Source organism: Talpa occidentalis, unplaced genomic scaffold (assembly GCF_014898055.3).
Source record: "Talpa occidentalis isolate TD23 unplaced genomic scaffold, MPIMG_talOcc4v2.1 talOcc4.12, whole genome shotgun sequence".
NCBI classification, from domain to species: Eukaryota; Metazoa; Chordata; class Mammalia; order Eulipotyphla; family Talpidae; genus Talpa; species Talpa occidentalis.
In genome coordinates, this window is record NW_023601212.1 from 28,185,077 (window position 1) to 28,205,374 (window position 20,298).

Consider the following 20,298-nt stretch of genomic DNA (forward strand, 5'->3'; position numbering starts at 1 on the left):
TAACACTGCCTGATTTCTTCCCATCTCCCTGGCAATTCTGTCTCACCCTCACTTGATGGTTCTCACCAGCCCTCCTCCTCTTTCCCAGCTTCGCACACCCTGAGGCTCCAGCCAGCCAGAAGGACTTTGTAGTAGCTCTGCCGGGATGCTGTTCCAATGCCTACCTCCTCCTCATTCAGATCTCAGGATCTATGTTACCGCCTCAGAGGCCCTTTTCTGCTCACTCTTCCTTATATTTCTCTCCTTTAATACTCTGGAGCATTTATCATCCATTAAATGATGTATATATTTCTGCGGTGTCTGCCTTCCCCATGCAACCATGTGAGAGCACCCTCAGCTGACTAGGTGATGTGAACCCTCAACCCCAAGAGCCACCTGACAGGGCAGATGGTCAACTGTTTTTGAATGAATGTATTGAACATATCCTATTGGCCTAAGAAGGAAATTTGTTATTTAAAAACTCTCTTTGTATGCACTCATAAATAAAAAATTACCATTAAAAATGATGTTACACCACTTCTTCCACTTTTAAGAACAAAGCGTATATATCAATGTTTATAATGTTTTCTTAGCTGGAAAATCTTCACCATTAGTGGAGAACTTACAATCTGCATGAACTTAAATGAACTAGGAAAAGCAAAATATATGTGACATTATCTGGTACTATAAACTAGCAAACCAGAATCATCTGAGCGAACTTGCACTCACACCAACTACACAAAGCACAAAGAACTATCAGTCCTTGTAAAGGTAAACAATACACTAAACCAAATATGGTACTAAAGGAAATTCTTTGAGAAGTACGATTTTTAAAACTTAAGGCACAGATCATGATGTATGATATAGTCTCTGAATGTTTTCACATCTACAGCCTGTGTCTATGCCCACGCTGTAAGATTAGTTCAGATATCACCTTCCTCATTATAGAAAGAGGAGTTCAGGTCACAGCAGTTAAAAAGCAGGCTCAAGGTGGCATATTCCCACTTGTCCTCAAGTGACTCCAACATTTTCAGCTAGTAGGAAGGACAGAGGTTCAGGCCAGCTGACAGAGAATTGCTGGAAACCACACATAAACAGTATGTCCTCATGCATCACACCCTGGGTAAATCCTTATGTAATGGTGCCTGGATGTCACCTTCCGACAGCCTGCTGCTGACCAAACTTCCTCTTCCCTCACCTCCACCTAGTACAGTTGCATAAATTTGGATGAGAAGGAATAGCACTTCAGAGCCAGGTGACCTGGATTCAGACCTTCAGCCATTGTCTACTCACTACATGACCAGGGGTGAATGATTTCTCGTGCCTTAATCACCCATCTATAAGACCATAACAATAATTCACTAAGGTCTAATTGAAATAATAAGGTGAAACTACAAAATAAAAGAAATAAAACGCCATCCCTGGTACATAGGAAGCACTTGATAATTCTCATTAGTGTGGTTATTAACTGATTAATACATTCTCACAATTCATGTTAATTCCTAGGGTTAAAAGGAATAAGCACCTCAAGTTCTTTATCTGCTGTTGTGTAAGCAGAAAATCCTTGAGTTTCAAGTCATGCAGATTGTAAGTTCTCCACTAACGGTGAAGATTTTCCAGCTAAGAAAATGTACAGTATATTATAGCATCAGAATAAAAGTTGGACATAGCTTTTGTGCCTCTAATTACAATACTGTGTCTTTTACTGTTTGGAACACTCCGAACATAAACCTAGACAACAGCTTTAACGTATGACATGCAAACAGACAAAAGTAAAAGTTGATGATATTCTAGTTTCTCTGATGCTCATTTTTGTAGTATATTCTAATCTTTTCAATTTTATTCATAATTCTGGTATTGCAACAGAGAACAGAAAGTGTTGGTGAGAAGAAGACTGGCACTTCACATGCTGCTGATCAGAATGTAAAATGGAACAGACACTATGGAAAGCAGCGTGGTAATTCCTCAAAAGGCTAAACATAGAGTTACCAAATGACCCAGCAGTTTATCATCAAGGTAATATAAACCCCAGGGAAATAAAAACATAAGGCCACATCAAAACTTACTCCTGAATATTCATAGTGGCTTTACTCATAACAGCTATAAGGTAGAAATAGCTCAAATGCCCACAAACTGATAAATGGATAAATAAAACGTGATGTATCCACAAAGTGGAATATTATTGGGGGGAAAAAACAAAAAATGAAATACTTATACATCTACAACAATGAACCTTGAAAACAGTGGGACACCCAGTTTCCAAGCAAGAACCTTTGTGTGGTGCACAACAAAAGAGCAATAAAAAATGGGCAATGTTGGGAAGGCAAGAAGATTTTTGTACAGCAGTATGACCAGTGATATCCCATGAAAAAAAAGGAGGCAAGCACAAGACTGGGTCAATTTTCATGGTGTGTTTGGAAGAAGAGTCAGGCCATTGGATATTCTTACACAGATGCCAACAAGAATAGAGAGCGCCCCTTGGGGAGAGGAGACAATGATGGTGTATTTAGAAAATCCAGAAGTATATCCCCAGCGTTAAGTACAGAACTGGCGATGGGTCAGAAAGGGTAGAGTTGATAGTTTATCTCAAAAAGCTACTAATGAGTAATAGTGGGCACTGCCTTACTTTTTTCTTTATTAAAAAAAAAATGTTTTTTAAGATTTATTTATACAAGAACTGGGGATATAGTCAGAGGCGCGGGAGGGTGAGAGAATTCACCAGAGACAGAGCGGGAGCAGAACAGGCAGATGGACCAAAGACACCGCTGAGGGGAGAAGCAGGTAAGACAGGAGAGGTGTGCCGCGCCACGTGAGTCTCTCCCTGGCCAGCCGGGAATCGAACTTGCGCTGCAGAGGCTGCAGACAGCTTCACAGTGTGGCGCTCAACACGCTGCGCCATGGGGGAGGCCCTGCCTTATTTTTTACAAAGCAGAAATGTCTCAACGTTTTTGTGTATACCATTTTTAAATTAAACTCGTACACCAGAATTCAGCTCATGAATGGTTGATAGAACCATTTTTTTGTTAAACAGTCCTGATTTAAATAAGCTTGGCTTATGGTTAAATGGATATGATCTGCTTTTTAAATTTTGATAGTAATTCTGATTCAGTATATTTCAGTGCTAAGAAAAATCTCTTCACAGTCTCATAAAACAGAGCAAGACTCACCTGTGGTTCAAGGTGTGGTTAAGGCAAGGCTGAAAATAAACTGGTCATGCCCATTTATCCTTTTGGTCAATTTAATTAAAATTCCTTGTATTTAAAATGTTGCCTATTACATAATGAAAGGCATTTTAATGTGATTTATGGAATATTTAACACTTCTCATATCTTACAGATGATGCTTTATATAGGTCAGATGCTTTTAAAATTCAGCATGACAAGATATGATAGTACCAAACTTTGCTTGTGAATGCTAAGTCAAACTAAGATACAATTCAGGATTATCTTTTAAACAGTCATGCAAAACTACATACACACACCTGTAGAACTTTCTGTGCTTTGTAATGTTGCTTTGTCAACTCATTAGAGATCAGTCATACAACTCTGAAATCATGTGATAATTAAAATCACTGATCAATTTTAAAAAGAATGAACCTTGAAAACGCTATTCTAAGTGAAAGAAGTTGCTCACATATTGAATGATTCCATTTATATAAAATAGGCAAAAGAGGCTGCTCTCCTGCCATCTATGACTATGCAGATGCTTCTTCTCACAAAACTTTTCCCTTTACAAAGCAGCAGCAGCAACTCTCTGCCCACCTGTGTCTATGCAGGTGTCTCTTTTTTCATTCTCCATTTCCTAATAAACCTGTCCTTTTAAAATGTAAAAAAAAATTTTAATTAAATATGCAGAACAGGTAAATTAATAGAGAAAATAGATTAGCAGTTGCCTAGGGATTAAAGTGAAATGGGGGATAAGAGGTGATGGCTAAAGGTATGGAATTTCTTTTGAGAGTTATGAAAATATTCTAAAATTCACTGTGATGGCAGTTGCATAATTCTGTGAATATACTAAAGTCACTTTACAGATTATGTGAGTACATCATATATGAATTATATCTCAACAAAGTTGGATTTTAAAAAAAGGAAAAAAAGGGCCTCCCTGACGCAAGGGGTTAAGAGGCAACCTATGAAGCTATCCGCAGCCATTGCAGAATGAGTTCAATTCCTGGCCTGGATGCTACCCTCATGGTGCAGCAGACCGCTCCTGTCTCGCCCGCTGCTCCCCTCAGCAGTGTACTTCAGTCAGTCTGCCTGTTCTATTCCCCAATCTGTCTCTGGTGAATCCTCTCACCCCCATCCCCCGCACCTTTGGCCTGTACCCCAGTTCTTGTATGCATAAATAAATACATCTTTAAAAGAAAAAAGTGAGCATTTAAATTGAAGTAAACCTGGGAAGTAATCTGACAATAAACACAAGACCTTTTAACTATATGTGTACACACATATATATATTTATGTATATCCATATCTATATATATACACAACACACATATATAATATACATAGAGGGAAAACACATAATATTTGCTACTAGAGTAAAGGTCATTTTTGACTAAAACATCTTGAAAAAGTCACACAGACAAGGGAACTAATTATGAGAGAGAAAAGCCTCAAACAGTGGTTAAGATGGACCTACAAAAGACATCAAGTGAAAGTTAAAGAAATTCCCAAAGTTCATGAACTGTTCTTATCAGAATCGCCTTTTCAACTAGTTGAAAAGAAATTCCAGAGTCTCAGCCCCTAACCATGTTGATTCAATCAAGAGACAGAAGGGAAGAATAGGAATCTCTGTTTATAAACATCTCCAGGTGACTCTGATGTCAGACAGATTTAGCTAACTCTTACAAAATAAGTAAAGAAAACATCTTAACACAGGGCCTCCCCGGTGGCGCAGTGGTTGAGCGCTGGGCTGCGAAGCTGCCTGAAGCCTCTTCAGCACCGGTTCGATCCCCAGCCACCGGTGAGGGTTCCACATGGCGTGCAGACCCCTCCTGCCGCCCGCTGCTCCCCTCAACAATGTACTTCATCAATCTGCCTGCTCTGCTCCCCGTTCTGGCTCTGGTGAATTCTCTCACCCTTCCGCGCTTCTGACTGTACCCAGTGCTTGTATAAATAAATCTTAAAAAAAAAAAAAGACAGTAAAAATGAAAGTGTGTCAGCTAATAAAAGCAAAGAAATAGTTTAAAAAAAAAATCTTAACACAGCAGTAATACTCTTTGGAAAAATCATTCTAGAAGTATGGGACTAATTATAGTGAAGCCGGACGCTGCATTCAGTAAACACTGGGCAAAGATTAGCTCTCTATTCTCTCCTACTCTGATGTAGTGATATTAATAGGTATTAATTTATAAAGACTTGTGTATTAGTTTATATACAGTGATTAACTCATTGCCTAAAATTTTTTTTGTTAGACAAAAACAGCAAGAATCCTTATGCCTTTCTTCAGAATATGCAACTTACCAGCTTCTCTATTATTTATGGGTTTTCTGTCTTAAGACTTCTGAGAAGGGAAGTAGTCCTTAATTCAGGTAGTTTTCCTTGCCAACCAAGGGCACTTGATTTTCCAGCATTCCTGCGTCACATGATAACAAGTAAGTCTGTGCCATACACTTATCAGGAGTATTTGAATGAACTTTGTATGTAAATATGAATTTACTAAGACTACAAGATTGATACAAATGACTCATCAAATAATGTTGAAAACCATTCTTTGTTAGTGATGGATTTACAAAGCTCCAAGAAGATTCCCTCTGGCCTCATCTTGAACAACAGCATCATTCACAAGACAAATGGCAGCGGCACATGCACCATGCACCCTGACACACCTGTATGCAGAGAGCTACCTGGCCTACATATCTCAGACTCTTTTGTTGAATTAGCAGCTGTAGTGACTAAGTAAGAGACTTATAGGTGGATCTTCTGGGTCCTGGAAGCCTCTCTTAACAGATTGTTCTGGGTGGTAACTATGACTGGACAATCACAAATCCAGATAATAAAAAGAGGCTGAACCTTAAGCACTGAGCTGCTTCCTCAAATTCAAGGACTTTTAAATGTGTGTGTGGGCGGGAAAGAATTGCTTACAAGAATTTTTTTTTTTTTTATAATTTTACACTATGTACTTAATACAAGAGAAAACAATGTAACTACCTGTTCAACCCCGGAAACAGACTGAATCAAGACATTTTGGCACAATCAGGAATAAATGTTCTTTTATTTTTCTAAGAAGCATATTGATACTGTTCGAAGTGCTCCCTTTACAACTAGTTCACTCTATGAACAGGTTCATGCAGGCCTCACCTGTCACTCATTTTCAAATTCTCATTGCTCAACCTCAGTCCCTTGTTTGCAATGTCAAAAGTGAAAGACAGCATGGAAAAAAAACAAAACTAGCAACAGATTAGCAAGATGGTGAGCCCAGACAGTTACTACCTTCATTAAAAATCTATGCTGCTTGGGCCTCCCTGGTGGCGCAGCGGTTGAGTGGTTGAGCACTGAGTTGCGAAGCTGCCGGCAGCCTCTGCAGCACTGGTTCGATACCCGGCCACTGGGCAAGGGTCCCACATGGAGCGCAGACCTCTCCTGCCGCCCGCTGCTCCCCTCAGCATTGTATTTCATCACTCTGCCTGTTCTGCTCCCTGCTCTGGCTCTGGTGAATTCTCTCACCCTCCCACGCTTCTGACTGTACCCAGTGCTTGCATAAATAAATAAATCTTAAAAAAAAAAAATCTATGCTGCTAGTATGCAATTTAGACCTATAATTTATCAAATTTCAGCCTCCTCCATCTTAATGAAGCTACAAGGTAAGATAAGAACCCACTGTCTGGGACTCTGAGTCGTCAGCTCCTAGCTTCCTCAGCCTCTGCTCAGTACGGAATAATACAAAAATTTTGGAGTGTGAAGGCAAGTAAAAGTTCTTTACCCTAAAAACTGGAAAATACATTTACCTAACTTGAAGGTTCATTATTAAGACAAAAGGGGATAATGTTTGCTACAGTATAGTACAATGGTATCTCATAATTTAAAATCATGCAAACATTAATTGCTACTTTAATTGCCTTGACCACAGTTAAGTATTAGATCATGAGGGTATCTTATCTAGAAAAGTTTTTTTTTTTTCTGATTGAAAGACATCTTAACATACTTTCATTATTAAATAATTGGCTTGGAAATAAATCCTAACTCCAGGCAAGAGTTACCTCTTAACTGATACATCCCACTGTTGAGTAAATGGTTTTCAGGCTTTTCTGACCTCCCACCTTTAGGATTGCCCTGCCTGGTGGGGGCACCTGCAATTGTAACACTGTTGTAAGCTGTCTTCTTTACTTCTGTGGGCCATGGGAGGAGTATTGAGATAGTCAAGAAGAGAAGCAGAAGCAGGAGAGAAAAGGGGAGACAGAAACCAGAGAAGCCCAGAGTGAAGACTTGCTGGGGGCTTGGAGGATTAAGGGCCTCCTGGCTACCCCCTACCCCCACCCCTGCCTGCTGTGTACCTGGTTGCAGCACTGCATGTAAAGGTTCAATAAAAGCCTGAGAAAGCCACCGGGGGCTCCAGGACTCCTCCTTTACCTGGTCAGCTCGGTCACAGAAACCTTCTCTGTGCCCATCCTGGCACTACACCCACTAAAAAAAATATGCATGAACTTAAAATTGATAGAATTTAAAATTATGTAATTCACATTTTCTTTCACATAGCAAGACAAAATAGTGGCACCATGTTCCTATTTGAGAATCTCAATCTACCTTGTTGCAAATATTTTATCAGCTGTTGCCTGTACCATGCTGCATTCATTTGCAAATCCAGTCAAGGAGTGGGACCACAAAATTAGAATCCTGAACATATTCAGCTTTTTTAAAATCATCATAATCATAGTGCATTTTGGAATATGGATGTGTTCTGTGGAAACCCAATGTTCTTTAAGTAAACAATTAGTGTACAAGTAACAAGTACAGCGCTGCCACTTAGCACCAATCACATGCCTGGCATCCTGAGCTGTCCTCTGAATACTCTATTTTCAACTAACCGTCGCTAGAATTAAATTATTACTGCTCAAGGTCACAGCACTGCCAGTGGCACTTGAACCCAGGACCCATTTCCTGCAGACCTTGAACCTCTTTCCCCTTCTCCACTGTAACAGCTTTCGTCACAGGCAAAGCTGCCAGAACCAAAGCAGGGCTTGGACCTGAGGCTGTCTCTCCCACATCCCACCAGATGATGCAATCACTAGGTTAGAAATGATCTCAAAGAAACCAGAGGGAGGTTGTTATTTACCAAACCTGCAAACAAACTTAATTGAGCAAGTGAGTCCACAGACTGAGAGAACGGAGGTAATGACAGAGCTACCGTATACTATAAAAACCCAAATTTTCATAATTTTTCAAACTTATAATTTTAAAAAACATAAAATATTTATTAAATGCCTATTCGGTGCCCAGCATGTTTTAGGACCCGAAGAACAGACTGGATGAAAGATTTTATTAAAATATTCAGCAGAGTGGGCCTCCTCAGCATTATCAAGCTATTGGCAAACACTGCAGCATGAATTCGATGCCAGGCCAGGTTGCTAACCCACATGGCACAGCAGACCTCTCCTGTCTTGCCCGCTGCTCCCCTCAGCAGTGTATTTCAGTAGATCTGCCTGTTCTGCTCCCCACTCTGTCTCTGGTGAATCCTCTCACACACATACCCACCTACCCCCACACCTCTGGCCTGCACCCCAGTTCTTGTATGCATAAATAAACACAAATCTTAAAAAAATTAAAATATTCATCAGAGAGGAAAAATACAAATATCATTTATTCATTATTGTGCCCCCAAAATTGCTTATATTTACAGAACAGAACATAGCATCCCTCAAATATTAATTCAATCAATTCATATCAGAAAAATAAATGACATATTTTTTCCAGTTCTCTCACATGTTTGCATTTCTCTAACAGTGGAATTACTGGGCCTTATTAGCATATGCATAATCTTTGATTTTCTAGATAATGCCAAACAGCTTTCTGAAATAGTCATACGAATTTATATTCTTATTAACTATGTGTGAATGTTCCCATTGCTCAATAGCCTCAGGCTTTGGTATCGCTAACTTTAATCTAGGTATACAGTAAGAAGGGGATGAGGCTATAGTCTGCATTTCTTTGATCACTCACAAGGTTGAACACCTCTTCATACTGAGGTTTCTGCTTTCCTGAAGTGCCTATTCAAGAGTTATGCCTATAACTCTATTTGTTCAGGTAACATCTGTTTGAAAAAAATACATTCTCAGGGGCCTCCCTGGTGGCCTAGGGGTTGGGTCTCAGGGCTATCACCTCCATGGCCCACCTCGATGCCCTAAGTTTCATCCCCTGAGTTTGATCCCACATGGCATAGCACATGGCATAGCAGACCTCTCAAACCTCCCCCTTCTCGCCTGCTGCCAACCTCAGCAGTGCATTTCAATAGATCTGCTTGTTCTGCTCCCCACTCTGTCTCTGGTGAATCCTCTTGTGTACCCCCCTACTTCTGGCCTACACCCCAGTTCTTCTATGCAAAAATAATCTTTAAAAAATATAAAAATATTCTCTATAGTGAGGTCATAAATATATTCTTATGCTAACTTCTAAAAGCTTTCTTGTTTTGCCCTTCATCTGCTATGTCTCCTACATCATAAATCAAGTGTTTGCCTCTGTGAGAGACTATTTCAAAAACTCCTATGCTTTCCTACTGATCAGTCAGTCGAACCTGGTGCTAATATCATACTGTCTTAACTATTAAGGCTCTTCTTGACCCCTAATAGAGGAGCTTTCCCAACTTCTTTTTCAAGAGTGTCTTGCCTTTTGGGGGACTTTGACAAAAATTTTAGAATCAAACATTCTAATTTTTTTTTTAATTTGCTGATTATATTAAATGTATAAGTCTGTTTCCAAAGAAATGACACGTCACAATATCCATCTTGCAATACCTGAACCACTGTGTCTCTCCATTAATTTAGTTTTTATTTCAAGTCACTCATAAAGTGATGGAATTTTTTATGTAAAGACATTACACATCTTTTGTTAGGCTTAAAATATATGCTATAGTTTATCTGTTGGAAAAAAACATGAATCTAAAAAAGAAGGGTTTTTTAAGTTTTAATGAGAACTGAAAATCACAGAAGTTTAAAGCATACAGCATTTGATACAATTCTTTAAATGATGTCTGAAAAGGTAATTTTTTTGAGACATGTAGAGTCTGAGATAATATATCAATATGAATATAAACGTTCTTAAAAATTTTTTTTAAAGATTTATTTATTTTATACAAGAACCGGGGTACAGGTCAGATGCGCAGGTGAGAGGAGTCACCAGAGACAGAGTGGGGAACAGAACAGGCAGACTGATGAAATACACTGCTGAGGGGAGCAGCGGGCGGCAGGAGAGGTCTGCACGCCAGTGGGACCCTCCAGAGCCAGCCAGGATCAAACCGGCTCTGCAGGCTGCGGACAGCTCCACAGCGCGGCGCTCAACCGCTGCACCACCAGGGGAGGCCCAGTTCTTAAAATTTTTTTAAAGATTTATTTATTTATAGATACAAGAGCCAGGGTGCAGGCCAGAGGTGTGGAGGGTGAGAGGATTCACCAGAGACAGAGTGGAGAGCGGAACAGGCAGACTGACTGAAATACACTGCTGAGGGGAACAGCAGGCAAGACAGGAGAGGTCTTCTGCGCCATGTGGTTCATCTCCCTGGCCAGGGATTGAACTAGTGCTGCAGTAGCTGAGGATTTCTTCATAGTGCTGACGCTTAACCCCTTGCACCACCAGCGAGGCCACCTAAATATTTTTTAATGAAACAAAGTTCATCAAAGCATAATTACTGCAAATAAATTTAGTTTCAAGTCTAGAATTTTATTATAGTTATATCTCACTTTAAGAGATGTAGCATACTTGAGAGAACGTCAATGTCACAGAAACAAGTATCTAAACATCTATCAGTTGAAGATCCTTATATATATGAGATTATGAAACACTTAAATGGGGGAGGGAGGCAGATGGAGGTATTGGCAGGGGTAGTTTGGTGGAGGGAGAGTGGAACATGTGCATATATGGAAGAGCAAATGTAACCCCAAAATTAAAATAAAAAATTTAATCCAGATTAATTTCAATTCATCACCTTCAAGAGAAAAAGAATAAAAGAGAAGACAAATAAAGGATGATCAGGAGACTAAAGCCTCATTAATATACAGTCTACAGTCGCCCACTTGAAAGCAATTTTGCTTTCTACAGTTTCAGTTACCCACTGTCAACCATGGTCCGAAATAATACATACAATAAGATATTTTGAGAAAGACCACATTCACATAACTTTTATTGAAGAATTTTAATTATCCTATTATTACATATTCCTAACCTCTTACTGTGCTTATTTTATAAATTAAACATTATCGTAAGTATGTATGTATAAGAAAAACAGTGTTAGGGTTAGGTACTGTCCAATTTCAGGCATCTGCTGGAGGTCTTGGCACGTATCCCCAGTGGAGAGCTGGGAACTGCTGTGCACATGATTGCCTGGGGTTGAGAATCCAAACACCTTGCTCCCGGCCTAAGCTCCTACCACTCTCACATAATCCACTAAACTGGGGTCTCCTTTTTTTCACTTACAAAGGAGTTACAACACCGGTCTATCAATGCCACACATTAAGGATTAAATGTAAACAGATGCTTTAGAGGGTGTGCTTTAGAAGTTAGTCAAACACAAAGCAATAACTAGTTAAAGCAATTTTTTCTATTCCGTTCTAAGAAGCACGTGACACTAAGGTTGCCTGTAAATTGGTTTGTGGCAAGACTAAAAATAACTCCCAATTGACTGGACACAAAATCTTTAAGCAATGCTAAGAAAATGGTAGGAATTGTATGTAAAAATAAGAATTTTGAAGAAAATGAAGGAAAACTTCAAAAGTCACTTTGAGCATCTTTAGTTGCATTCACGTCTTTATTCCTACAAACACTGTAGGATCCAGTAAGTAAAAGGTATTTGGGTTCTGCATTCAAAACAAAATAAGGAGCCTAAGAAACAGCCATAGCTTTCAGGAACTTACTGTGTGTTTAGGAAGCAACACATAAACACAAACAATTGGAATATAATACAAATTAAGCATCCAATAAACATTACTATTCTTACAAAGCATAACAGAAATTATTTTTAAAAACCCATCGGACAGTGGGGACAAAAGGGATCAGATTTTGAGGAGGATGGTCACCGGGCCTCAATGAGGTGTGTGTTGCCAGCTTGCAGGATGTAGGGGCTGGCATGCTGCAGTCTGGGAGCAGCACAGCACCTCCCCCATATAGCCTATGAGCTAAGAATGGTTTTCACATCTTTTAATGATTAAAAACACTAAATGAAAAAGATTTCATTAAAAAAAATATTTTGTGACATATGAAATCTGAATTTCTTCAATTTTCAGGATCCATAAATAAAGTTTACTTGGAACACAGTCCTACCTTCACACTACAGGGCAGAGATGAGAACCTGAGACAGACAAGGCCAAAATATTTACTATCTGGTTCTTTATAAAAAGAACCAGACTGGACACTGCTCAGAAGGATAAATGGGATTTTAGTGGGGGAGGCCTATGGGGTGGGTAGGAGAACAAATGAAGGAGCAAAAACATGAAGGAAAAATCTAGAATATTGTAAGGACAGTGGGAAGAGCAACTTGACTGAAGCAGAGGATCCAAAACTGGTTAACAGTGATTCAGTCCCTGGTGACCAAGTACTCTGTTACTGAGCCATTTGTGCTACCATGGGAAGTAATGACAAGTATTCTCAGGCAGACTTTATGAAATCGGCACTATTATTATCCCCATTAATAATTAAGAAACCAGTTAAGTAATTTGATAAAGAAACTAAGACTTACAGAAGCTCAGTAATGGACCAAGATCACAGCAAGCAAACTGAGCTAACCTATGATTCTAGTTTCCTTTGCCCCAGAGCCATGTGTTAGATGGTACACCATGTCAACCCTCTACACAGGGAAATACAGGGAACTACAACTACAAAGGTTAAGTTAGGGCAAAACTATCAATGTTTTCAAATATAGGTATAAAGAATATGATTTTATCTTATTCCCAAAGGCTATGATTCTCTAACTGTATTTAAACAGTTGTCCCATGAATTGGTCCAAAGTGTTCCATGTTAAAAAATCAAACTCTTGTGGCTTATTCTTAATGCTCAGGAGAAAAAAAAGAAATATGTGAGCTTGATTTTATCAATCTCAAGTGTCTTCTAGAAACAGTTCTTACATCTCTGAAAAAGATGTACATTATAAAATCAATGAGTAAGAGGCAAACCAACTTTAGGAAAAATTCAGTTGATTATGCTTAGCTCAACTTTTTTATTAATGGATTATGTGCTCAACAGATGTTATCTTATTATTTTAAGTTCAAATGATTAATTTAATATATCAAATCCCATAACAGTTAACTCAATTATCTGAAAGTGGTTTTAAGATTAAGGTATTCTTCAGGAGAATATGAGTGCTTTTGCAAAAGCTACATAAGAACTAAAAATATCAGATACATCTACATGTTAGCAGGATCTATTAGTTGTAGCTATAGAAACTAAAAGATAATATACGTTGCTACTTGGGAACACCCCACCCCTACTGGACTAAAAGTCTAGGCTGCATTGTTCAATTGAAATACCATACAAAAAGAAAAAAAAAAAGAAATACCATACAAGTCACACACATAATTTTAAATCTTCTAATAGCCACATTTTTAAGAAGTAAAAACAAGTGAAACTAGTTGCAGTACTACTTTACTTAACCTAATATATTCAACATATTTTCAACTGTTATTTGGTATTAAGAAGTTGAGATGTTTTGTGAGGTTTTTTTCCTCACAAAATCTCAAAATTTGGCACGTATTTCCAAGGCACAGCATAGTCATCTTCCAAGTGCTCCATGGCTGCTGGTGACTGTACGGAACAGCATAGGCCTGGGGACAGTACTTCTGAAGATCACAGCAGGAAAGAGGCTGTGGGTTCCAACCACAGGGTCAGACCTTGAAAGTGAAGGGTAAGGAAGGAAAGAAAGGAAGCCTTTCGCTCTAATAGTCTACTGTTGAAATAAATAAGAGGTCAAGTAAGAAATAAAAATCAAACCACAATAGGCTATTTTAGCATTATCTTTAAGCAATCTCTGTCTGGGTTTCTTAAAGAAATGATTTTACAGTGACTGTTTTCACCACATTTTAACTAGTCATGTTTTGAAACTATAATTTGGGATTGGCCAGAACTCCCTCTTCCCTCTCCAGTTTCCTCACACCAACCCCCATCCCCTAACTTATTTCAAAGTTACCCAAAAACAGTCTACTTCAAGGTGCTTTGCACAACCTAACCAACTTCAAATTCTACGCAGTTATGGGCAATGGGAAGCCACTGATAGATTTTGAAAGGAAATTGCAATAATGTTTCAGCACTAATAGGGAGGTATCAATGTCACAGACTGTGGTGCAGAAAAGGAACTAGAAGGACAGCTCACCCTGTCCCACCGTAGGGTTATGACACCACTTAAAAAAAAAAAAAAAGATGCTGGCCAGCTATCCTTTAGTTAGCAGTGATTTAATTAATTATGTACATGGTTTAATGCCAGAAGAGGGAAAAGAAAGTTTCAATAGTGCCAACCAGAGAATGACCAAAATAATAAAATCAGGAAAAGCTTCCCTCCCACCATCTACTCCTACCCTGCCCTACCCAAGCCCACCCTAGAAGAATGTGAGCTGATCATTCTGCAAAGATCTGATCACATGCAAACATCTGGTTGTAAGCAAAAAGTTCCTGTTCTTAACTCACTGGCTTTTTTCTAGATACTAGATCAAATTCTCATTGACCTATTAAATATTCATGATAAATTTAAGTAGTAATCAATAAACTCTGTTTGTGAAAAACATACAAATTGCTGGACAGGGTATAGCTACTCTGTAACTATGCATTTTAGTAACAGGTCAAAGTACATCAGATTCGATTTTAAAACAAACTGACCAAAAAATCACTGCTAATAGTTAATCATTTTTACCAAATGAAATTACAGTTACCAGTGTTTAAAATGTAAAATTATTAAGAAAACCAAAATATTTCTCAACTTTTTCATCTATTCTGCTTGTTACTGAGAAACATATTCCCTTCAGTTATGCTTTAAAAAAGTAAAGATGAATCAACTATTACATTTCTTTTAGTTCAGAGAAAGTCATGATAATGCCTTCTTTAAATAAAGAGGAAAACTACTGAAAGTAACAAATCATCACTGAACTTACTAGATCCTATCTACATTGTTTAACAAAAAAATACTAAAACCACACATTAAAATGCCAACTTTGTTAGAATGTCTTACATCCACACACAAAAAAAGATTTGAAGCTCATTAAAATAACAGTGAGTGCACTGCATAGCGAAAGTATCATTAGTACTGGCAAGTGTATCTAGCTAATTTTTACTTTTTATACAGTCTCCATTTTCTTTGTTTTCTACAATAGTCATGTATTATTGATAAACTATAATAAAAAAGAAATTTAAATGTGGAAATTGGGGCAGTGTCAATCACTTTAGGATTACATTGGATTGATATGTTACTGCATATCAATATGCAGTAGCTGGCCAGTATATCTTTTTTTTTTTTTTAACTTTTTTGTTTTGTTTTGTTTTAAACTCTAAAAGCATTTCAGAACCCTTCAAAGACAGGGATTTGGCACTATCTATAAAACATAATCCCATTCACATGTACAGTCCAGCTTGCATACTAACAGGTGGAGCGTGACCTAAAATGTTAAAAACTTAAATTGGCTTAGAGTAGATCACACTTTTAATACTAATCCCTTCTCTCTTTTTTTAAGATTTATTTATTTATACATACAAGAATCAGGGTACAGGACAGAGCTGTGGGGGGTGAGAGGATTCACCAGAGACAAAGTGGGGAACAAAACAGGCAGATCAACCGAAATACACTGCTGAAGGGAGCAGTGGGCAAGCCAGGAGAGGTCTGCTGCGCCATGTGGGTTGCTCCCTTGCCGGGGATCAAACTCGTGCTGCAGTGGCTGCGGCGAGCCTCATAGGTTGAGTCTTAACCCCTTCTGCCACCAGGGAGGCCCAATACTAATCCCTTCTAAAGAGGTGATGTTTAGTGAAAATATCATAAAGTCATGTGAACCCAATAATAGAAAGATATTGTGAAAACCCAATAATAACACAGATACTGTGAAAATCATCTTAAGACTGCATAATTTGAAACTTCTGGCACATGACTAAGCTTCTATAAGACTGTGATTTATACAGTAAAACAGCAAAAAATGCTAAATTTAGTTTTTGTTGACATTAAAAGATTAAAAATAAATTAGAAAAGGTTATTTCAAAACCACTTAGTGTTTGCAAATAGAAAGGGAAAACCAAATTCTCATACCAATTCACTAACTTTTACACCATTACCATGTTTTTTTTCTTTTAGATTTTTTATTTTATTTATACAAGAACCGGGATACAGGCCAGATGCTCGGGAGGGTGAGAGGATTCACCAGAGACAGAGTGGGTAACAGAACAGGCAGATCTACTGAAATACACTGCTGAGGGGAGCAGCAGGCAAGACAGGAGAGGCCTGCTCGCATATGGGCTGTGGGGCGGTGGGGATCCAACTGGCACTGCAGGGGCTGCAGACAGCTTCACAGCGTGACCGCCTGAGCCACCAGGGAGGCCCCACCATTACCATGTTTTAAATTGCTTCTATTAAAGTTTCTTTTTAACATGCTCTTAAGGGCTCTAGTTACAATTTACCTTAGTATTTTTATGCAGAGGCCTACCTGGTGGTGCAAGGGGTTAAAACAAAACCTATGAGCAGCCACTGCAGCACAAGTTCGATCCCTGGCCAGGGAGTTGCCCACATGGCAAAGCAGACCTCAACTGACTCGCCTGCTGTTCCCCTCAGCAGTGTATTTCAATCTACCTGCTTTGTTCCCCACTCTGTCTCTGGTGAATCCTCTCACCACCCGCACCTCTGGCCTGTACCCCAGTTCTTGTATGCATGAATAAATAACTTTTTTGTTAAAAAAAAGTATTTTTATGCAAATCAACAATCACCCCTTCTAGGACAGACAAAAGAACAAAACATTTCTATACTTGACTAAAAGAAAAAGTGGGGTTCTCCCTGGTGGCGCAAGGGGTTAAGTCTCAGCACTATGAAACTATCTGCAGCACAAGTTTGATCCCCAGCCAGGGAGCTAACCCACACTGGCACAGCAGACCTCTCCTGTCTCACCCACTGCTCCCCTCAGCAACGTATTTCAGTCCATCCGCCTGTTCTGTTCCCCACTGTCTCTTACCCCACCACCTCTGGCCTACATCCCAGCTCTTGTATGCATAATTTTTTTTTAAAGTGAATCCATGTGACAAGATTGTCAAACCAATAAATATGCTGATTGGCTCATAAGTTACTGGAATGTCCCACCAACAAATGTCCCACCCATATGGTCTAGTTGGGGGCAATGATAATGTGAATATTGTAAAGTGATCTATTTTTTTTAAGATTGATTTACTCATGCATACAAGAGCTGGGATACAGGCGGGGGTGAGGGGGAGATGGTGGTGGTGGTGAGAGGATTCACCAGAGACAGAGTGGGGAACAGAACAGGCAGATTGATCAAAGTACACTGCTGAGGGGAGCAGCAGGTGAGTCAGGAGAGGTCTGCTGCGCCATGTGGGTTGCTCCCTGGCAGGGGGAGTGGGGGGGATCAAACTGGTGCTGCAGAGGCTGGGGACAGCTTCATAGGTTGCGTCTTAACCCTTGCACCACCAGGGAGGCCCCTGTAAAGTGATTTATATTTCAACAGGAAGGACTCATTGTGATTTGATCAAATAGCAAAAAGTCCTTGGTAAAACAGTTTAATCACCCTTGTAAAGAGTAAGAGCGTATTGTCAAGAGCGGGTGCTCAAGGTATAAATGACTAAGGGGTGTCCTAAGTTGTGGAAGTAAATGCGGGGGAATGTCTTGGCCCAAAATTTAAAAAGGTAGATCTACTAAACGCCACTAAATAGTTCACTTTTAAGTGGTTCCTTTTATGTCAATTTCATCTCAATTTATCTTAAAGGAAAACCTGTAAAAGTTACTTTCAGAAACAGCAAATTGAACCAATACTGTTTCAAACACACCTTGGCCCCAACGAATCCTCATTAAAAGCAAAACAAAAACAACAAAACACTTGTTTTCTCAATTCGAGAGCAACAACATACCAGTAAGATTCATCAATGTAGAAGCTGTTGGGGGAGCTGGGAGTGGAGTGGGTAGCAGAGAATCAAAAGGAAACACAAACAAACAAAAAAAAAAAACCTTCCAGCCTTCAAAGAGGTTACAGCAAAAGGTGGAGTGGTAATCAAGGGAACGGATCAGAAAAAGAGGCCACACAACAGTCGAGAGTGATTTTGCCTTTAATGATGGTAAAGTACTGTTGAGTTTGGAGAACTTTGGGGGGGAGGGGTGGTGCACTGGGCAGGATTTAGAGGGGAAAGCGAAGAATGAGATACCAGGCTGGCCGGCTGGGTCTCCTAACACTTTTAATCCTCGACCACGGCACCAAAACCAGCCTTCCTGTGCAGAGGCGACACATACATTGATTGGAAATGGACTGAAATCCAACAAATCCACCAGGCACGGCTACACCCGCACACGCAAAATTCAACTGCCACTCTTACAAGAGCACCTAATACCTGGCCCCAGACTGCAAGATGCTTCACCAAAGCTGATCCATCAGCTGCAAACCACACACCATCCACCCGCCCCAAAAGACCTCTGGGGCTCGGGCCTCCGCACCCAACACCGAGAGCAGGTTGACCTCGTGCTCCGCCCGGCCCACCCTGGGCTACTGTGCACCGGGACTGGCCCCCACGTGCCATCCCCGCACCCCTCCAGGGGCAGCTCCCCGGCCCGGCGACGCCAGCTTGCAAATGGGGGGGGGGGGGGGGGGGGGGGGGGGGGGGGGGTGGGTGGGGCAGCAACCAGTGGCAGGTGGGTGGCGCGGCCTCCCAAGACAAAGCCGGGCGCCCCAGCCACAGGCGGCCTCCACCGCGCGGGCCCGCCCGGCCACCGCGCCACCCCCGCGCCGGCCCCCGGCGCCCGGCCGGCGGAGACGGCCCGCCGCACCCCGAGCGCCCGCCGCACCCCGAGCGCCCGCCCAACCGCCGCCACGGGAACGCGCGGGGCGCCCAACTGCCGTCCCGGCCCAACCAACGCGGGCAGGGGAGGAGAGGTGCGCGCGGCCGGCGGAGCGTGCGAGCCTCTCGGGGGTCGCGGGGGAGGCTGCGCGCGGGGAAGGCAGGGGCGAGGAGGCGCCGAAGCCATCGCTGAACGCGGGGCCAGGAGGGGCTCCTTTAGGGGGTTTTGCCCCTTTCCCCTTAGAAGGTGCAGATGGTTTGACCCCCCACCCCGAGTGAGGTGCCTCGTCCCAGCCCCGGCTGGACTGTACCATCGGGCGGTGCCGCCGGGATTTCTCCCCCCCACCACCACCATCAATTTCCCCCCCCACCCGGGTCCGCGGTCGGTTGGCCCCGGCCGGGCTCTGAAACGCGGAAAGAGCTCGGCGCCATTTTGGGTGGGACTAAGCAAAGACGAAACACCCTCCCAGTCGATGGGATACTCTGGACGCTGGCTTATCCGGTTCCCTTAATCCTTTAGGTACTTACACGACGTTGGGTGAGGGGAGCTGGAAGATCAGCGGGTCCCCGATCCTCTCTCCCTAGGGGTGATGGAAATCAAACCCCCCCGCCACCTCCAGGTGGTTCTTCCCGCCGCAGAGTGGGAGCAGCATAAAAGGCGGGGCCTCGTTAACATAATCTGCCTGGCAACCTGATCTCGACGATAGATGATTGGCTGAACCCTGTAAACCCCATGCCCTGCCTAGAGACGAGTAACGCTGGGGCGAACTGACAGGCCCAGATTTAAGAGTCATGACGAAGATCCTGAGACGCTTATTCAGTCGGCCGAGAAGCCAAAAGGAGACTCCCACAATGGCCCAATGACTGAAGGCCTCTTTATTTCGTGCTCTGCTGTTCATTTAAAAGCCAATCAAAGAGCGGGTCTCAGGCGGCGTTCGCCTGCGTTTGTACTCTAAGCCAATCAGGAAAGCCGACTCTTCGGGTTCGGGGTCTAGCCCGCTCTGCGGGCGAGGCGGAGAATCGTCCACCTTAACCTTGGTGCCCCAGGTAGAGAGCATGGGCTGCTTGTAGGGGTTCCGAGCCAGTCACGTACGCATCGGAGGGGTCCTGTGTCTGGAGAAGTTGCCCCTAGGGATGTGGTGGGACCATAAACCATTTTGCA

At 41.4% G+C, this 20,298-nt stretch overlaps 1 protein-coding gene across 1 annotated transcript in view; it reads right to left on the reverse strand.

The window, feature by feature from the left end:
• Positions 1–19,973, reverse strand: part of PRDM10 (PR/SET domain 10) — a 103,749-nt gene extending 83,776 nt beyond the window's left edge. The window contains exon 1 of the mRNA XM_037505639.2: positions 19,665–19,973. The gene's annotated coding sequence lies outside the window, so the exon portion shown is untranslated. The remainder of the gene's footprint in view (positions 1–19,664) is intronic.
• Positions 19,974–20,298: the final 325 nt, after the last annotated feature.